Raw genomic sequence first — 20,831 nt, 5'->3', positions numbered from 1 at the left:
ACTGACATATTCTTCTGTGTAATCTTGGGGGCGTTTTGTAGTTTTGCATTTTACACACAGGTCTATGATCTATTTTACACTTATCACAGCCAAAAGACCAAGAAGCAATTAGGTCTATGATCCATTTTTATTTATTTATTTATTTATTTATTTATTTATTTATTTATTTATTTTTGAGACAGAGTCTGGGCCTGTTGTCCAGGCTGGAGAGCAGTGGCACGATCTTGGCTCACTGCAACCTCTGCCTCCCGGGATCAAGCGATTCTTGTGTCTCAGTCTCCTGAATAGCTGGGATTGCAGGCATGTGCCACCACACCCGGCTAATTTTTGTCCTGTTAGTAGAGACGGGTCTCACCATGTTACCCAGGCTGGGCTTAAACTCCTGCCCTCAAGTGATCTGCCCACCTCGGCCCACCTCGGCCTTCCAAAGTGCTGGGATTACAGGCAAGAGCCATGGCACCCAGCCTAAGAGGTTTGTTGTTGTTGTTGTTTTTTTTTAGAAGTAATTCACAGGTGGGGATAACTTCATTTCAAAAATAAAAAGACCAGAAAATATTTTCTCCCAGCTTCATGGTATTCCAAAATATGGTTTTGTTCTCTAGATTATAAAAATCAGAGCAGCTCCAAGGCAGTTCCGAGCCCAAATATCAGCAGAAGGCACAGAATGGAAGGCACAGACTCTGTTCAGAGTGTCTGGTAATTTCCCTTTGCTGGGAGCCTATTTGAATTTAAATTATGCACAATAAATGTCAAGTCTTCCCCTATTTATCTGAGTAACTTAAAAATCCTGTACAATGAAACAAGATCTTTGTACATCAAAGGCTCCTTAACAATGTGAATCTTCTCACTTTCTCGTGGGAGGACGTGCCAAGTTGATTGATAAGATGACTTTCTGCTTGCTCCAGAAATGCTCCTCCGCTCCCAGAAGACGCAGCGTGGGCCTTTGTCTCCTCCCTTCTCCCATCACCGGCTGGGATCTGCCTTCTCCCTGGGAAACCATCATGGGCTCAGCACTTTGCTGTCTGCCGAGTGGGTAACCTCCTGAGAAGTGCCACCATCAGGGCAGAACACCATTAAGATGGGGTGACTCATTCTCAGGGGCCCGTTACTGAGTCTTCCGTCAACACATTCAGACAAAAGGCATTCTAAAACCAACTGAAGACAAGAAAGTCTAGAATGTGCCCTTTCCAACTTGACCCATGCATACTGGTTCAGGGAGCACTTCAGGTCCTCCGAGCTCTAAAAATAAGTCTCAGTGAGTGTCCATGAGCCTGGGGGTGTAAGACCAAGACCCTGGCACCTTGGAATCATGGTGGATGGGAGTAGAACTGGAGATGCATCCGCCCCAGGCGGCCCACCAGAAGCAGGGTGGACAGAGAGCTGGGTGGAGCTGGGTGGGGCAGGGCCACCACCCTGCTGGCCAGGCTGGGGCTGGGGCTGGGGCACTGGGATTCTGAGTCACGATATTCCCAGCCTAGCTTTAATCTGAAGACTTTGCGTGCATTTCCAGGCTCTCCGGGTTTGTTTGCTCATCCTTGAAAAGTCACAGTTCTTGCTCTGCCGACCTGCCTGCCATAAAGAGTTATGAGGCCAAAAGAAAATAAATGAAAGCTCTCTGAACATTGGTGATGTGCTGCCTACCTGTGAAATGCTCTTACTGTGAATCTTTGCAGAGCTAGGAAATCATTTTCTGGGCCCAGCTCTTACTGTCAAAGTACAAACAACCCGAGAAATACTGCAGACCCGCGATCCTGCCAGCCGAGCCCAGGCCAGCAGAAACACACCCTGCAGACCACAACCCTCCGGGCCCGGGGCAGCTCCCAGCCAGGGCGCGGCTGCCCTCTGCTGCCCCCTGCTGGCCGAGCCTGAGCAGCCGCTCAGCGCAGACCTTCCTTTCAGCCTGGCAGGTTCCGCCCCAGCGGGAGGCGGCATCACCCCAGTTCCTACAAACGATCTCCGGAATGGAAAGCGCACCCGGGCCGAGGCCCGCACTCCTGCCCGTGCTGACCCTGTGGACACCCAGGGACTTAGGATAGGGAGCGGAGGCTGCCTGGATGTGGGGCGCGGGCGCCTGCTGTGGAGACACCAAGTCCGGAAACCCTGGCTCTGGCGTGGGTCGCAGCAGGTGTCTGTACTCCCTAGCAGGTGTCTGTGCCCCCCAGCAGGTGTCTGTCCCTCCCCAGCAGGTGTCTATGTCCCCCCAGCAGGTGCCTGTGCCCCCCAGCAGGTGTCTATGTCCCCCCCAGCAGATGTCTGTGCCCCCCAGCAGGTGTCTGTCCCTCCCCAGCAGGTGCCTGTGCCCCCCAGCAGGTGTCTATGTCCCCCCCAGCAGGTGTCTGTGCCCCCCAGCAGGTGTCTGTGCCCCCCAGCAGGTGTCTGTCCCTCTGCAGCAGGTGTCTATGTCCCCCCAGCAGGTGCCTGTGCCCCCCAGCAGGTGTCTGTGTCCCCCCCAGCAGGTGTCTATGTCCCCCCCAGCAGGTGTCTGTGCCCCCCAGCAGGTGTCTGTCCCTCCCCAGCAGGTGTCTATGTCCCCCCAGCAGGTGTCTATGTCCCCCCCAGCAGGTGCCTGTGCCCCCCAGCAGGTGTCTATGTCCCCCCCAGCAGGTGTCTGTGCCCCCGCAGCAGGTGTCTGTGCCCCCAAGCAGGTGTCTATGTCCCCCCCAGCAGGTGTCTGTGCCTTGCTCCCAAGGCAGGTGTCTGTGCGCCACCAGCAAGTGGCCAGTGCCTCTCCTGGCAGGGTTCACAAAGAATTCTTCTGTCCCTTTGGCCTTCTCCTTAGGAAGCCAGTGGCACTGCCTGACCCCTTCTCTGCCAGGATCACTGTTTCCTAAGGTGAGTGCCCTGGGGTGAGTTTTCTGGGGTGAGTTCTTTTGGGGTGAGTATCCCTGGGGTGAGATCTCCTAGGGTGGGTGCCTCTGGGGTGAGCAGTCCTAGGATGAGTTCCCCCTGGGTCAACGCTCCTGAGGTGAGTGGCCCTGGGGTGAGTGCTCCTGGGGTGTGTGCCCCTGGGGTGCGTGCCCCTGGTCCAGGAGCCCAGTGTTTGCCACACCCCTTCCTCATGGAGAAAGCAGAAGCCTTGGAGAAGGCTCTGAAGAAGCTGGGCATTCAGTAGGAGAGACATGGGTGAACCAGGCAAGGGACAGGGAACCCAGCAGGTACATCATAGCCGGGTGAGTGTGGACACACCACACACACCACAAAACCACACACACACCCCACACAACACACACACGCATACCACACATACTGCAAAACCACACACACACCCCACACAACACACACGCACATGCCACACATACTGCAAAACCACACACACACCCCACACAACACGCACACACGCCACACATACTGCAAAACCACACACACAACACACAACACACACATGCCACACACACCACAAAACCACACACACACCACACAACACATATGCCACATACACCACACCACCACACACACACCACACACACCACACACCACAAAACCACACGCAAAACACAACCACACATACACCACAAAACCTCACACACACAAAAGCACAACCACATACACTCAACACACAGCACACAAGCACGCACCACACGCATCACACACCACATACATAACACACACACACCACATGACACACACACAGCACAAAACCACACACAAAACACAAACACATAAACCACAAAACCACACACACACAAAACCCACCATACACACTACACATGCACCACACACACACATCACACACACGTGCACACCACACATCACACACAGCACATACACACACCACACACCACAGCCCTCCCACATACACACACCACACATACTGAAAACTAGACACACACACACACTACACACATACATGGCACACATCGTACTCCCCACCACACACTGCACGTATGCACACACACACACCACAACACTCAAAGGCGCAGGCTGGTGCCAATGTGCCAACCACACAGCTGCCTGCCCCCTGGGATGAGTGTGCCCTGGAAGGAGGCAGTCAGGGAGATATGGGTGGGCACCCCTGTGACTCTGCACAGTGTTTGGGGCTGTCAGGGGTTAGCGGGGGATGGGGAGCAGGATCCTGGCTGGGCCCTCCAGCCCCACACTGACTTCGCAGGCCATCTTGGCCATTTCTGGCAGGGTCCATGTGGCATGGCTGCAGGTTTTGGGCCACTCACCATGCCGGGCATGGCCAGCTCACTGCCTTCCAGCCTCAGGGAATGCTCCAAGAAGTGGGCTGCAGGGATCCCTCATTCTTCCTGTCGTCGGACCAGACAGATGTAGCCCATGTGGTACTCGGTGTGCATGGTGCTTGGTGAGTATGGTATTTGGTGAGCATGGTACTTGGTGTGCATGGTACTTGCTGAGCCTGGTACTTGGCATGCGTGGTACTTGGTGAGTGTGGTACTTGGTGAGCCTAGTACTTGGTGTGCAGAGTACTTGGTGAGCATGGTACTTGATGTGCATGGTATTTGCTGAGCCTGGTACTTGGCATGCATGGTACTTGGTGAGTGTGGTACTTGGTGTGCATGATACTTGGTGAACATGGTACTTGGAGTGCCTGGTACTTGGTGAGTGTGGCACTTGGTTGCATAGTACATGGTGAGCATGGTACTTGGTGTGCATAGTGTTTTGTGAGTGTGGTACTTGGTGTGAGTGATACTTGGTGTGCATGGTACTTGGTGAGCATGGTATTTGGCGAGTGTGGTACTTGGTGTGTGTGGTACTTGGTGTGCTTACTACTTGCTGTGTTTGGTACTTGGTGTGCATGGCACTTGGTGAGCTTGGTACTTGTTAAGCATGGTACTTGGTAAGCATGGTACTTGGTTTGCCTGGTACTTGGTATGGGTGGTACTTGGTGAGCATGGTACCTAGTGTGCAGCCACCTCAGGGAGCAGCCTTGCACCCACTCCATAGGAACAGGCCTCTCTCCCACCAGCCTTGGGCTGGGCTGGATGTGGAGGAAGCCTGCCGTATCTTGCAGCAACGATTCCTCCCACTGAGGAGAGAGGCCATTTCTCTTACTGTCTCCTGTCTCCAAAGAAAAGGAGGAAGTAAAACTGAAAAATAACAGACTGATCAGTGCCACTGGCCAGGCCTGAAGATTAAAGATTAACCCCAACCCTAAATCGCTTGTGCTATCTATAGATCACAGACAATGCTATGGAGAATGCTTGCCTTGCTTACCCCTACCTAGTCCGTACCCCATGCTTGCTTAACCTATCATGACCCTGTCATGCAGACCCCTTAGAGTTGTAAGCCCTTAAAAGGGCCAGGAACTCTTTCTTCTGGAGCTCGGTCCTTGAGACGCAAGTCGGCTGAGTCTCCCGGCTGAATAAAGCCACTTCCTTCTTTAACCCAGCGTCTGAGGGGTTTTGTCTGTGCTCATCCTGCTACACCACAATGTCCGGGTGTTGGGGCATCGATTTCTCTGTTCTCTGGTGGATGTGAAGCTTTGTGAGGGTGGAGACCCCCTCCTACTGTGGTGGTCTCCAGTTCTAAGCCCAGGGCTCAGAGCATGGTGTGGAGGATGTGATGTTTGATATGGGGCGAGCGTCCCTGGTCACTTAGTCTCAGGATGATCCTCGCACCCTGTAGCCGGGAAGCTTCCCAGTGCTTTAGAAAGTGGCTGCAAAGTTGCCCAGGCAGAACCGGCCTCTGCTCCACCAGAGCAGGGCTCAAGGGGGAGAAGAGGAGCCCGGACCCAGTGTGGCCTCCCAGGGGATGTGAGCAGCCTCAGGGAGCGAGTGTGGGGCAGAGCTGCACTTCCAGGGAAAGCTGATTGGCCAGAGGCCTCCTGGTCCTTGCTCTCTGCTGCCTTAGAGGGGAGGGAGGTGATGGCCTTCTCCTCTCCTGCACACCCTCTCCCTGTCACTAGTACCCCCGAGTGATAGGAGCTCACTGCAAACTAGCTGGGCCACTCGTGGGCAGAACCCAGGTCAGCCTGATCTGAGCTCTTCCCAGGATTTCTGAAGGGACCTGGTAGGGGAGGATTTGGGTCATGGGGCTGTTGAGACATAAAGCCCAGTGTTGCCTGGAGCTGTTTCCTGGCTCCAGGCAAAATTGACGGTGGGGGGTCAGAGGGAAGCAGAGAGAGGGGTCAGAGTGAGAAATGCCCCTGAGCCCAGGCAGGGATGGAATCAGCTCAGCCAGTGGGGCTAGAGAGTGCCGGAAACCCTAGGATAGAGGACAGCGATGGTGGTAGTGGTGGGGAGGACCTCGCGGGCCTGGAGTGAGGACCTCGTGGGCCTGGGTTGGAGACTTTGGCTTCCAGGACTCTGCCTGTGTGAGGGAGGACTACACTTTGGTCATCTGCATCTCAGCCTGGGATGCTCTGGGGCCTGCCTGGGCCACTCCCTCACCCCATGCCCACGCCTGAGGCCAGAAGGAGGGGTGTGGGATCTCTCCAGTGGACCCATGCAGCCCCCACCCATCAGCACCCTGGGTCAGCCCCTGGGCCCGACCGCACCTGCCTCCAGAGTTTTGGCCACATGGACCTATGCAACAGTCCTGGCCAGGTCCCACCCACATCCCGGCCCTCCCTGCAGACCAGCCTCCTGGCTGGAGCTGCCTGCATCCACCTCATTGTTTGTGACTCTTCCGACGAAAGTTTTCCACGTGCAGGCCCACCTCCTTCCCCTCCTCTTATCACGGTTCACTGTTTTGCATTTTTCACACGTTGGTTTCTGGCATACCACACCGGACAAATCCATAGGCACCATTTTTCCAGGAGCCCATGCTCACTTCATTAGTGTATTTTTGCAATAAATATTTCAAAATGAAGGTATGTACATTTTGTAGACATAATGCTATCACACATTTATTAGGCCACAGTGCAGTGCAAACATATATTTGACATGCGCTAGGAAACCAAAAAGTGTATGTGGCTGGATTTGTTGTGATCGCCACTGTGTTGCGGCGGTCTGGAACCGAGCCCATGAGGCCCCGAGGTTTGCCTGTGCCTCCTCATCCTCCCAGCGTCTCTCTGAGCTCCACCTTGTGCTTAGAAGAAATGCAGTGAAAGATGGGCTGACACCCAAAAGGAATGAAAAACCACTGAAAACCTTTGCTATAGCCTCTCAAGAAGTGTCTGAGAGGAATGGTGCTGAATGAAAAATGGATTCTGCCATTCCCCAAAGCATCTGCCCACCAAGCGGGGCACTCTCTCCTCAGTCCCCAGCCTCTCCCTGTGGGTCTGGATGTGCTGTCTTTTCCTTGGTGAGAACTCTTTTTTTTTTTTTTTTTTTTGGAGACAGAGTTTCGCTCTTGTTGCCCAGGCTGGAGTGCAATGGCACAATCTTGGCTCACTGCAACCTCCACCTCCTGGGTTCAGGCGATTCTCCTGCCTCAGTCTCTCAAGTAGCTGGGATTACAGGCATACGCCACCACGCCTGGCTAATTTTGTATTTTTAGTAGAGACGGGGTTTCTCCATGTGGGTCAGGCTGGTCTTGAACTCCCGACCTCAGGTGATCCATCCATCCCGGCCCCCCAAAGTGTTGGGATTACAAGTGTGAGCCACCGCGCCCAGCCAAGAGAACCCTTTCTAATGCTCACATGGTGGGTCAATCACGCCTTCCACAGTTCAGTCCCCGTTGTGATTCTCGGAACCTGTGAATGTGACTTTACTTGGAAAAAGGGTTTTGTAGCGTGATTAAAAGTCTTGGGATGGTGAGATCATCCTGGATTATCCTGGCAGGCCCTAAATGTCACCACATGTATCCTAATTAGAGAGAGGCGGGTGGAGACTTGACGCACTCAGGGGAGGAGGCGGTGTGAAGATGGTGGGGAGAGCAGAGTGATGTGGCCAAAAGCCAACCACTGCTGGCAGCCCCTGCTGCGGGAGGAGGAAAGAAAGCCTCCTGAGGAGGCACAGCCCTGCTGACACCTTGATTTCAGCCCCGTGAAACTGGTTTTGGACTTCTGGCCTCCAGAACTGAGAGATAATACATTTCTGTTGTCTTAAGTTGTAAAATTGATGGCAGCTTGTTACAGCAGCCGTGGGAAACTGAGACGCCCTCCAACCTAGTTTTGCTGGACTTCTCTGAGTATTTTGGATACAAGCCCTTTATGAGGGGTGTGTTTTGAAAATACTTTCTCCCAGTCTGTGGCTTGTCTTTTCATTTACTTAACAGCATCTTTTATGGAGCAGAGGTTTGAAATTTTAATGAAATCAAACCTCAATTTGGGGTTGTATCTGAAAACCAAACCCAAGGTCACATACATTTTCTCTATGGTGTATTCTGGAACTGTTCATTTTGCATTCTACATTTTGGTCTCTAATCTACTTTCAGTAAATTTTGTGAAGCATAGAGGATCTATGTCTAGACTGATTTTTTTTTCCCATGGGATATGCAGTTGTTCCAGCAGTGTTTGTTGAACATATCGTCTCTGCGCTATTGTATTTGCCGGTGTGCTTTTGTCAAAGATCAGTTGATATTTATGTGGGTTGATTTCTGCGCTCTCTATTTTACTATGTTGACTTATTTGCTTGTTCTTTAGTCAATACTACACTGTCTTCATTACTGCCACTTTATAATAAGACTTGGAGTTGGGTGGTGTCAGTCCTCTGACTCTGTTCTCCTTTAATATTGTGTAGGCTCTTTTGGGTCTTTGCCTTTCTGAATAAACTTTAAAATCAGTTTGTCAATATCCACGAAATAACTCAATGGGATTTTGATGGGGAGTGCATTGAATCTATAGATAAAGTTGGGGAGAACTGGCATCTTGACAATATCGAGTCTTCCTATCCATGAACATAGAGGATCTCTCTATTTATTTAGCTCTTTGACTTCTTTCATTAGACTTTTGTTGTTTTCTTCATATAGGTCTTATACATATTTTGTTGGGTTTATACCTAAGTAATTCATTTTCTTGGAGGTTATATAAATGGTGTTGTGTTTTTAATCTCAAATTCCAATTGTCCAATGACTGCTATAGAGTAAAGAAATGGACTTTTGTATATTAGCCTTGTATCCTGTAGTCTTGCTATAATCACTTATTAATTCCAGGATTTTTGGGGGTGATTCTTTGAGATTTCGTACATAGAAAATCACGTCATCTGTGAACAGTTTTACTTCTTCTTTCCGAATCTATACACATGTTCTTTCCTCTTCTTGTCTTACTGCACTAGCCACGACTTCCTGTATGGCGTTGAATAGGAGTGGCCAGAGGGGACATCCTTGCCTTCTTTCTGGTCTTAGAAGAAAAACATCTAGTTTCTCACCATCTAATGTTGACTGTAGATTCTTTGTGGATGTTCCTTATCTATCTGGGGAAGCTCCATTATGTAAAAAGCTTACTAAGTTACTACGGCCGGGCATGGTGGCTCACGCCTGTAATCCCAGCACTTTGGGAGGTGGAGGCGGGCAGATCCCCTGATGTCAGGAGTTCAAAACCAGCCTGGCCAACATGGTGAAACCCCATCTCTACCAAAAATGCAAAAATTGGCCAGGTGTGATGGCAGGTGCCTGTAATCTCAACTACTCGGGAGGCTGAGGCACGAGAATCGCTTGAACCCAGGAGCCAGAGGTTGCAGTGCGCCGAGATCACATCACTGCACTCCAGCCTGGGCGACAGAGTGAGACTCTGTCTCAAAAAAAAAAAAAAAGTTTTACTAAGTTACTGTAAGAAGTTCTTTTCTTAAAAAACCTATTTAGAAAGTTGTTTTCCAGAATTAACGGTGGAGACATGTTTCAGGGAGCCTCTCTCTCCATGGGCTGCCTGTAGATTCCCCTTTCCTCTTTGCTCCAGGATAGACCCCTCCTCTTTCCAGGCAGACCTGCCGGCTCCCACCCCCCTGGGCCCCTCTTGTGTGTCTCCCGCAGCACCTAGGCCTCTGTCTTCCCCTTGCCCGCTGGTCTCTTCACTGTCAGAGCCTCCCATGCTCCAGTCCCCTCAGCCACTCCAGCCTTTCCTTCAGTCTGGAAAATTGTCAGACCACTGAAGTGGCACCTTTGGATTTAATCAGCCTTTTTTTAAAGGAAAAGTTGTTTTCCTGAAGCAGATTTGAAGAATGAGGTTTTACCTGCTGGGTGTTGTAATCCCTGCTGAGGCTTCCTTCAATACCGTATTAGCACCTTCGAGGGGCAGTTAGTGTGTTTGGCCAGGATTCACGATCACCGCCCCCCCCCTCCCCCCAGGGAGTCCTGTGCCTACCTGGGGGTCTCAGGAGACAAAGGAAGATGGGACCTAGACAGAGTCCCAGGGACACTCCTGGGGGGGGGGGGGGTGCAGCGACCTGGTGGGACGTGGCCGCCTGTTATCTATCCCCTCTTACAGGTAAGCAAACTGAGGCATAGCAGGAGGAAGTAACTTCCCGAAGTCACACGGCTAATTTGTGGCAACCCAGGCCTGGAGCCTGAAACCTGAGTCTGAGCAGGAGAAGGTGCTTCTCTATCTTCCCCTCTGATCCTGGCCCCCAGGCGAGGGTGGGCGGACCAGCTGGGTGGAGAATGGGATGGGGCCTGCAGTGACCATTGGCAGGGAATTGGTTAGTGGTCCCCTCCCTCTCTAGGCCTCAAGAGACAAGAAGGCTGCCTTAAAAGACAGGAAGAGCTAAGAAGAGAGAAGTGGGTAGTGGGGCCTGTGGAGGGGAGGCAGGGACTATGGGGTCTCCTCCAGCCACCAGAAGGAGAGCCTGAGCTGGACCCCTGAGCCTGTGTCCAGGATGCCAGCCTCCCTGCAAGGGAGGGGAGGGAGAAGCCTGGGTCCAGGTGGAAGCCCCTTCAGGCCCTGTGTGGCTCCTGGGGACTGGGCCCTAATGCCTGGGCATGTCCACCCTCCCACACCTGGAGGATTGGGGCTGGGGCTGGGGCTCCAAGGGTCCTGCTGATGGCCTGGAACAGGGCCACCCACAGCCACCCAATGGGAGACAAAGCCCTGCATCTGTCATGGGCCTGGGCCTGACCCCAAACACACAAACTGTGCAGAAACAGAGGGAGGGCAGCATCCCCCTTGAGGCAGAAGCAGCTGAAGGTGTTGGGGGGCAGTGGCCTGTGGCTCACTTTTCCTTCAGATCCAGTTGGAGGGGAGGACCCAGGCCCCTCAGCGTCACTGCCATATCCTCTGGGGAGGGGCAGGCGGGGCAAAAACACTCTTTGGCAGGTTGTGTAGACAAGGCCTAAATAATTTAGACTTGGGACCCATTCCGAAGGCAAACATCCTCCCTGACCAGGAGATCCTGGCACCTGCCTCTTCCAAGGGGAAGTTCCCATGGAAACAAACTCCCGCCCCTACCCGCCCCAGCTGAAACCCCTCCACCCTTCGACTCTGTTCTGGAGGGCTGGAGCTTTGAGAGGCACCTTCACACTCGCCCAGCCGGTGCTTCCTTGGCTGGGGAGGGAGGGCAGGGCTCAGGGCTTGGCCAGCAGCCCCTGTGGAGGTGCATACTTGCTTCCTGGCTCCTTCCTGGGGTGCTCCTGACAGGAGGAGGCAGATGCACCAGATCAGAGGAGGGTCTCAGAAAACGAACGCAAGCAACAGCAATGAAGGGGACTGGCCGCGGGGTGGAGTGCTCGTACCTCATTTGAAAGGATTGGGAGCTGGATCTTTAAAGGCAACTTCACTTTTCGCTGGACTTCTGTTAAGTTGTCTGCAAAACACGCAGGAGGACATCTGAAATGAGACATAGCATTGTTGAAATTTATCACAACTTTCAGGTTCTGTTTCCCAAGACTACTCCCCCCTGTTCCTCGAGCTCCTCCTCATTCTCCTCCACCTTTTTCATCTGTCATCACCTTTTAACTTTCATTGTTTTAGAGAGGAGGAAACTGAGGCATTTTCCTGTCACTCTCTGAAAGAAAGAGAAAAAACAAACAAAGAAAAAGCCCATTTCATTCACCTTATAAGAAACAGGTAGGAAAAAATAAAGCTCATTTCTCCTGAGTTTGGACACAAACTCTTCCTCCTGGGTTGGCCACTGGGGAACAAAGTTCTGGTCTCTGAGAAATGCTATTAAAATATTCCATGACTATTTCATTTAAAATATGAATCTGGTTTCCACTCGAGTTCTGAGGAAGCAAGTGTGGGAGATTCTGTTGTGATTCAGTCTTCAAAAAGGTTTTGTGATGTTAGGTTTAGAGCTTTGCGTACTGATGTCACCAAATCGGGCCAGTAACATTAAGAGAAAAGAAGTAGGTTTGCCAAATCATGGGTGCAATTGCAGGTGTGCTGCTGGTTACAAGGACACCTCCACCCTTTCCACGGGTCCCTCAACGTTGCATTTCTGGAGCAGGGCTGGGCATGTGTAGCATTGCTAAGTGTCCCAGGAAGGAGCCAGGAGGTGAGTGTGCACCTCCTCGGGGGCTGCCCACCAAACCCTGACCCCCCAACCCCCAGCCAGGGAAGCACTGGCTGGATGAGTGTGGAGATGCCTCTCAAAGCTCCAGCCCCCCAGAATGGAGTCGAAGGGTGGAGGGGTCTCAGGTCTCAGGAGTTTGTTTCCGTGGAATCTTCCCCTTGGAAGAGCAGGTGTCAGGATGCAGGAATGAGGGCTTCCCAGAGGGGCCACACAGGCCAGTTTCCTGGAATAAGTTGCATGGCGTCCTGTTCCAGCACCCTGAGGGAAACAAAGCCATTTTCTAGCACAGAGGAAAGAGATACTGAGGAAGCCAGACAAGAGAGGCCAAGATGAGGCATTTTCCTTCTGGCATGGGTGTGGTTGGGCCACTCTGCTTTCTCCTGGTGGAATTGGTCAGACCCTCTGAGGTCTCCCTGCATGGCACTGGGCCTGGCCTGAGCACCTTGTCCTTGGCCTCAGCCTGTCCTTCCTGGCCTCCCAGGAATTCCCACCGAGCTCTGGGGTAGACCAGATACACGTTTATTGAATTAAAGAATTCATGGTGGCCAGGCACGGTGGCTCTTGCCTGTAATCCCAGCACTTTGGGAGACCAAGGGTGGCGGATGGCCTGAGCTCAGGAGCTGGTGACCAGCCAGGGCAACACGGTGAAACCCCGTCTCTACTAAAATACAAAAAATTAGCCGGGCATGGCAGCATGTGCCTGTAGTCCCAGCTACTCTGGAGGCTGAGGCAGGAGAATCGCTTGAACCCAGGAGGCGGAGATGGCAGTGAGCTGAGATTGCACTATTGCACTCCAGCCTGGGTGACAGAGTAAGACTCTGTCTCAAAAAAAAAAAAAAAAAAAAAAAAAAAAAGAAAAAGTAGAATTAATGTCTGCTGTGAATCCCAGATCTCCAGGAAGCTCTGCCTGTAGAAACAGGCCTCCTTGTTTATGGGAGTCCCCTACTGAGGAGAATCCCAGCCTGAGGCATCCTCTGACTTTGAAGGGGTTCCTGCAGGGAGTGGTTGCAGGGTGCAGATGCAGACATGCCAGGCTGTGGAGGGGAAGTGGCCAGAACTAGCTCCAGTGCCTAGAGCCTCTGCTCAGTGCTGCTACGACCCAGGAATGGGAGCATCCCCAGAGCACCTAGGAGCAGAGTCCACCCCTTCCAAAGCCAGCGTCCAGGGTTGCTGCATTGCCCGCGTTCCCCCAATGCCCGTCACGCCTGGTACCACTCTTCACTCAGGAAACAGCTCCCTAGCAGGGGTGGAACCTGGAGCTGGGCCCCTAGCCACCACCACCTGGGGTTGTTCTGAGAGGGAGCTACCAAGCCTGGGCCGCCCGGGTCCTGCCTGCTCCGAGTGCAGCCGAGGACGAGCCGGGGCCTCTCCCCTGTGTGGTTAGTGAGAGTGGATGTGCAGCGCTGGGGGATCAGCAGCAGGCTCTTTGCTTTCATGGAATCACAGACCGGGGCTGCCTCCCCGATGTCCCTGGGAGGGCGTGACAGCCTGGGAACTTCTGGAGGATGGGATCCAGTTAGAGATCCTTTCCTCGCGAGGCTCAGCATTCGGGCAAGTCCTCTGTTGGATTAGGAGGGCCCTGACTTAGATCCCAGGCAGGGCAGGACCCGGGGACATCACAGGGCGCTTGAAGGAAGGGAGAGCCCGGGGTCTGGCTGAGAAGGAGGCGGGTTCAGCAGGTGTGGTGACGCCTGGGTCCTGTGAGGCCTCCCTGATGCATGGGGTGTTTGGGGCAGTGGTTGTGGCCATAGCGTGAAGCAAGGAAGCCCAGAGTCCAGAGATGGGTGCCACTGAGGACCTGCGGGGACCCCCATCCTTGGGGAGGACTTGTCCACAGCAGTGGCACCCAGTGGCAGCAAGAGCAACCGTGGTGGATTCAGAAACCCACCCGGGCTCCTGGCATTTTGAGGGTGGGGTGGAGGCGGCGAGAGGGACTTCCTGGGAAGACATTACCTGGGAAACAAAAGGGAAGGGACCAGAATTATGTCCCAAGACACAGCACGCAGCCCTGTGTTCTCCTGGAGGGCCAGGGTGGGCCTCCACCTCTCTGAGGGTACACACCACGGGGGTGCTTGTTCACAGAGGGCGCCCTATGTGAGCCTCAGGTGAGTTGAGTTGGGGTGCGACCAAGGCTCCCACTGATTGCCATTGTCTCTGCCTTCAGGGACCACAGAGACCCCCGGGCCTGCTCAGGGTTTGCCATGGACTCTGGCTGCTGGAAATGGGGCCTCTGAACTGCGTCCCTGGCTGGGACTAAAGGCTCCTGCGTTGAAGTCAGGGGTTAATACCCTGCTGGTCATTCCAGAGCTGGAAAGACTCCACATTCTCCTCTCCCTCTTGTCCCATAGCTCCCCGTCATGGTGAGACCCCACTGGTCTGAGACAGCAGGGATTTTTGATTCTTCTGGTTATAGATTGATGAACTCAGTTCTGACCTCCAGTCCCCAGGAGGACTTTCCAGAACCCTCTGTGGCTTGGTACACCCAGCTGGTCAGAAAACCTTTGCAGGACTCAAGGGCAGGCCCTGCATGGACCCTGGGCCCAGCCTCCCGATTCCTTCTTGGTTGGACTCAGCCTGTGAGGGTGTCTGAAATCTGCTGCTGAGAATAGTGAGCGCCCCATGCTGTAGACACTCGAGACCCCTCAGTGCTGTGGAACCTTACAGAGTTCCTGCCACAAAGACGATTCCGAGGAGCACGGAGTGTGACTCGTTACACTTCACTGCGTCTCTCGGTCACCTGATATTCTAAGTACACAGATTTTCAAACAGGGTTCCAGGAACTTCTACCACTAGAACTGAAGATTCATTTTCCTTTATCTGGGAGCTCATTTTGTGTTCACTATTTTAATACTTGTCATTTCAAACTAATAGAGTCAAGCAGAGAATAATTTACTTGGAAAAACGAGACTCCATAAATAATATAAATAACACTAAAAGAGTAATTTGGGTGCATTTGCAGGCTGTTTGAGGACTTGAATGCTGGTTTAGAATGGTACGTGTTGTTTATTGTCACTAGTTTGCCATGAAGGATGTGTGATTCCACGAGTTGGAGGCAGGGATGCTCTGGGCCCTGGGCCACACCCTGTGACTTGCGGGCAGCGAGCTTCACGGGAAGGCGTGTGAGTAAGCGTGTTCTCACGCTGGAAGTCGTCCTTGCCTCATCCCTAATCATGCGATCTAGGCTGATAAGAAGCTAATGCCAGGAAAAGAAAATGTGTGTCTTTATTTATTTATTTATTTATTTTTGAGACGAAGTCTCGCTCTGTCGCCCAGGCTGGAGTGCAGTGGCCGGATCTCAGCTCACTGCAAGCTCTGCCTCCTGGGTTCACGCCATTCTCCTGCCTCAGCCTCCCGAGTAGCTGGGAAGGCGCCGCCACCTCGCCTGGCTAGTTTTTTGTATTTTTTTAGTAGAGACGGGGTTTCACCGTGTTAGCCAGGATGGTCTCGATCTCCTGACCTCGTGATCTGCCTGCCTCGGCCTCCCAAAGTGCTGGGATTACAGGCTTGAGCCACCGCCCGGCCGAAAATGTGTGTCTTTCGCCAACTCTCCATCTGCTGGGCGGAGCTCCCGTCTGTAATCCAGCCTCAGGTCAGATTGCTGATTGCTTCCCCCACCGCCGAGTCACAGAAGCACACAATGTATACACAATGTATCTGCATAAAAAACGATGCATCTTCCCGGAGCACTGATCTTACTCCATGACGACTCACGGAAACATTGTTTTCTATATTAAAATGAATAAGTATATTATACATAGTGAAATATTGGCATTACAAAAGAGTTAATCAAATTTGTAGGACATTTTCTTTGTGTGGCTGTTGGGTCCAGGCCACATTCCAGATCCCTGGTGTAGCAAGCTCACTCGCCTCGAATCTGGGGAAAGCCCCGGCGGCCCTGGGGCAGGTGTCGTCCTGCCCAACTTGGCCGTCGGGCCCCGTAGTTACTCCGTGGGTGATCTTGGACGGGTTGCTCCGACTGGAGAGCCTCTGTTTCCAGGCCCTGTCCCCTGGTGTGATCCCAGTAGGTGAGGGCAAGGGGACCTGGTCCTGGGCAGGCTTGTCCCTGCCTGGCCCCTCCCTCCCCCCAGGCTGGTGGGTGGCTTTAGCTTCAGTCACCCAGGCCTTTTGATCTAAAGCAACTTCTGCTGTTTATTCAAGACATGACCATTCGAAGGTTTTGAAGCTTTTGCCTGGGAACTGATTTGGATTTTAGTCTTTGGGCTCATTTTTACCTTTTAAAGATGACAGCATGTGACACTTCGGGGGAAGACAGGCAATATTGTTGGTGGGTTGAACTGTGGAAAGTATTTGGCAAGACAGGTCCTGGGGACCCAAGGACCCCCACAGAGCTCCTCTGAACTCACCCCTGCTGGACGTGTGCTGACTCAAGGGGAAGGCGGTGCTTTGAAAACTCTGCTTCTCAGATGATGGGAACCACGGACAGGCGTGTGGGAAGGCCCCGCAGCCCGGCCCCGCCAAAAGCACTTTGTTGCCTGTCCCCCGTTCCTGTGTCCTCCCCACCCCTCTGCCGAAGGATTGGAGGGTGATGGCCTCCTATGTTTATCGTCACAAATTAAATACACTCATTTTGGACATCGTTAACATGCTCATCAGCTCTGATTTTTAAAATATTTGTTAAAATAGCAGGAGTTCAATTTTACCCTTTAAATGGGGTGAAAGTCAGTCTTGTTTTATTTAGTTGGCTCAACATAATTGCAAATAAGGTCTTAAATACAGCTTATGAACCCTTTTAATAGGATGCAAAAATCCCAACATTTCAACAGAGATAACATTCTGGCATAAAAATAAGAGCAATTATGAAGGCTTTAGGAGGTGAAAAGTCAACTCTGCCTTACAGGGATGATGCTGGAGATTTTATTAGTAGATGTGGATTTATGTCGTCTGAGATTACTCACCAACAATGTCATTCCTCCCAGCCCAGCTGAAGCTGCCCTCCATTTTCCTGGGAGACCAGCACCACTGCGGCTTCGGTTTTGACTTCCCAACTGTGGAGTATTTGGGGAGGGTCCACCCTGCACCTGGGCAGGAAGGCAGAGTCCTCTCAAGTTTCTCCTCTTGCTGCTGGAATTGTGGAATCCTTGAAGTAGACTCGAAACAACCAATCCTCCAGGTCTGGGACCTTCATTCCCAGGCTGGGAGAATGGGGCCCTGAGGTCAGAATCTGAGTTTTACCCCTAGGAGAGTTCTGTGACTAGAACTTCCCACCAAGATGAAAGGTTAGAATCCGAGTTTTACCCCCAGGAGAGCTCTGTGATAGAACCTTCTAGAACTTCCCACCAAGATGAAAGGTCAGAATCTGAGTTTTACTCCCCAGGAGAGCTCTGTGAATAGAGCCTTCTAGAACTTCCCACCAAGACGAAGTGTTCTAGAGCTGCTGAGCACTGGCAATGTGCCTGGTGTGGCTGAAGAACTGATTTTCAGATTTCATTTCATTATAATTAATTTGAATTTAGGCCAGGCATGGTGGCTCATGCCTATAATTCCAGCACTTTGGGAGACTGAGGCAGGTGGATTACCTGAGGTCATGAGTTTGAGACCAGCCTGGCCAACGTGGTGAAACTCTGTCTCTACTGAAAACACAAAAAATTAGCCAGGTGTGGTGGTGGGCACCTGTAATCTCAGATACTTGGGAGGGTAAGGCAGGAGAATTGCTAGAACCCGGGAAATGGAGGTTGCAGTGAGCCGAGATCGTGCCATTGCACTCCAACCTGGGCAAGAAGAGGAAAACTTCATCTCAAAAGAAAAAAAAAATTAAATGCAATAACCCTGTGTGCTTGGGAAAGTGCGGCTCTGGCAGAAGGCTTAGAGCGCATCTCTCTCTTTGTAGGGATGGGGACTCAGTATGGTGCCAGGCTGGTCTTGAATTCCTGGCCTCAAGCAATCCTCCCACCTTGGCCTCTCAGAGTGCTGGGATTATAGGCATGAGCCACCGCACCCACCCATCTCTCTCTCCCTGCAGCTGGCCTACCCTTCTCTTTGCAGCGGTGGTCCAGGTTGGCGTGGTGCATGCTGGGAAAACCCCAGAATCCGGGGAGGGGAGATCCAGCCACCCCTGTGCATGCTGGGAGCATTGGGCTGGCTTGAAGGGCGGCGGGAGGCAGGTGGCTAGGGACGACAACCACCTCCGCGTTGGCAAGACCACCTTTCCTCAACCCCTTCCTTTGATTCTTCTTCACGTGAATCAGTTTCCCCTCATCTCCATTTAAGTAGATTTAGGATGAAATTTACTACGACTCTTATTGTGAACCACTGGTGAATCATGACCCCGTTTGCCCTCAGCTTTTCAACAAACCTCCAGCAATCTCTTCCCAAGGCCTGGGCAGCAGCAGTGACAGCTCTCCCTCAGCAAGGACAAGACTTTCAACTCCTCCACGGGGAGGAAAACCCACCTGCCAGGTTTTAAGGCTCAATGCTGCTCCGCAGTCCTTTCGCTTGTATCAGTCTATTTTTTGTAATAAAGTCCTCAGTTGAAGAGTCCACATAGGTTTCCCATGGGTAAAGAACCCTATTCATATGGTCAAATAGAGAGTTTTCCTTTTTTTTTTGAGGCAGAGTCTTGCTCTGTCTCCCAGGCTGGAGTGCAGTGGCATGATCTCAGCTCACTGCATCCTCCGCCTCCCAGGATCAGGCAATTCTTCTGCCTCGGCCTTCTGAGCAGCTGGGATTACAGGTGCTCACCATCACACTCAACTAATTTTTGTGTTTTTAGTAGAGATGGGTTTTTGCCATGTTGGCTGGGCCGGTCTCGAACTGCTGACCTCAAGTGATCCACCTGCCTTGGCTTCCCAATGTGCTGGGATTGCAGGGGTAAGCCACCATGTCTGGCCAAGCAGAGACTTTTCTAGAACAGGACCACAAACCACTCTGCTCTCCCTGGGCCCAGCTTCCCATCTGCCCTCCCCCAGCCACTGGAAACCACCACTCTGCTTTCTTTCTCTGTGAATTCGAATACTCCAGTTTCCTTCCATGAGTAGAATAATGCGGTATTTGTCCTTGTGTGACTGGCTTATTTCACGCACCACAATGTCTTCAGGTTTGTGCAGGTTGTAGCATGTATCACGAGTTCCTTCTTTTTAAGGCTGAATAATATTCCATTGTCCAGAGAGACCACATTTGGTTCATCCAGTCATCCAACAATGGACTTGGGTGGCTTCCACCTTCCGGCTGTTGTGAATGGTGCTGCAGTGAGCATGGGGGTTCAGAGGTCTGTGTGATCCTCTGCTTTCAGTTCTTTCAGGTGTATACCCAGGAGTGGACTTTTTTTTTCTTTGATACAGAGTTTTGCTCTTGTTGCCCAGGCTGGAGTGCAATGGCACAATCTCGGCTCACTGCAACCTCCGCCTCCTGGGTTCAAGCGATTCTCCCGTCTCAGCCTCCCGAGTAGCTGGGACTACAGGTGCACACCACCACACCTAGTTAAGCCAGGAGTGGATTTGCTGGATCATATGGAAATTCTGTTTTTAATTTTGTGAGGAACTGCCACACTATTTTCCACAGCAGAGGCACCATCTTGCACCCCCACTGGCAGTGCACAGGGTTCCAATTACTCTATATCCCTTCCAGCACTCGAGGACAGAAAAGGGAAGAATGCATGTGAGGGTCAGCAAATCATGTGGAGTCACTTGGAATTTTTAATGAGCGAGGCTGTCTTGGTCTGCTCTGCCCAGAAGCACTTTGCAATTATGGAATATGGGTAGTTAATTTGCTAATTTTTGTCTTCTTGATAGTGGCTATCAAGATGTGAGGTATATCTCAGGATAGTTTTGATTTGCAATTCCCAGATGATTAGTGATGTTGAGCATCTTTCCATGGGCTTATTGGCCATTTGTATGTCTTCTTTGATGAAATGTCTGTTCAAGTCTTTTGCCCATATTTGAATTGGATTTTTTTTGATGGATCCTTCTTGAACTTCAAACCCACTTTAAAACTTACTCTGCAGCATGTGCACCTGCCAGAAATCAGAGCCAGGATTTTTTTTTTTTTTTTGGAGGCAGAGTCTTGCTCTGTTGCCCAGGCTAGAGTGCAGTGGTGTGATCTTGGCTCACTGCAAGCTCCGCCTCCTGGGTTCACACCATTCTCCTGCCTCAGCCTCCCAAGTAGCTGAGATTATAGGCGCCCGCCACCACGCCCGGCTAATTTTTTGCATTTTTAGTAGAGACGGGGTTTCACCGTGTTAGCCAGGATGGTCTTGACATCCTGACCTCGTGATCCGCCCATCTTGGCCTCCCAAAGTGCTGGGATTACAGGTGTGAGCCACCGCGCCCGGCCAGAGCCATTATTTCTAATTTAAGTCAGTAAATGCTTGAGAAAACATGGGCTGGGGCTGTAGGGAATCGGTGCTTCTTTGGGTCATCTTAAAGACTTGTTTTGATGCTCAAGTGCTGGCTAACAAGGTGGCCTTGGTTCCATTCAAAAGAAGAGATTGTGCTGAGGGCTTCCTCTCTGCAGTCAGCAGGAAGAACTCCTCACACTGTCCCAACCTTCAGGATAAGAATTTGGATAGATTGGGAGTCATTAGTG

Source organism: Rhinopithecus roxellana, chromosome 11 (genome assembly GCF_007565055.1).
Source record: "Rhinopithecus roxellana isolate Shanxi Qingling chromosome 11, ASM756505v1, whole genome shotgun sequence".
NCBI lineage: Eukaryota > Metazoa > Chordata > Mammalia > Primates > Cercopithecidae > Rhinopithecus > Rhinopithecus roxellana.
Note: the sequence above shows the minus strand (reverse complement) of the source record.